The sequence below is a fragment of the Daktulosphaira vitifoliae genome, unplaced genomic scaffold (genome assembly GCF_025091365.1).
Source record: "Daktulosphaira vitifoliae isolate Bord-2020 unplaced genomic scaffold, ASM2509136v1 Scaffold_2, whole genome shotgun sequence".
NCBI classification, from domain to species: domain Eukaryota; kingdom Metazoa; phylum Arthropoda; class Insecta; order Hemiptera; family Phylloxeridae; genus Daktulosphaira; species Daktulosphaira vitifoliae.
This window is the reverse complement of record NW_026099573.1, coordinates 14,955,768-14,956,177: the sequence shown is the minus strand read 5'-3', so window position 1 is coordinate 14,956,177 and position 410 is coordinate 14,955,768.

Sequence of the window (410 nt, the reverse complement as noted above, 5' to 3'; positions counted from 1 at the left end):
TTATTCTCTAGTTTTAGTATTAAATTAAAGACTACACATTTGTTAAACTAAATATTATCTAATTTATATACAGAAATTAAAAATAAAATATATATATAAATATAATCTTACGATAACTTATGTTATAAACTTATGTATAATTGTATTAGTAAGAAAAATAAAGATTTTAAATATACATTTTATAAAAATTTACATTAATCTAACTTAAAAGTAATCCTTACAAAGTAAATCTTATTAATAATTTATTCTCTAGTTTTAGTATTAAATTAAAGACTACACATTTGTTAAACTAAATATTATCTAATTTATATACAGAAATTAAAAATAAAATATATATATAAATATAATCTTACGATAACTTATGTTATAAACTTATGTATAATTGTATTAGTAAGAAAAATAAAGATTTT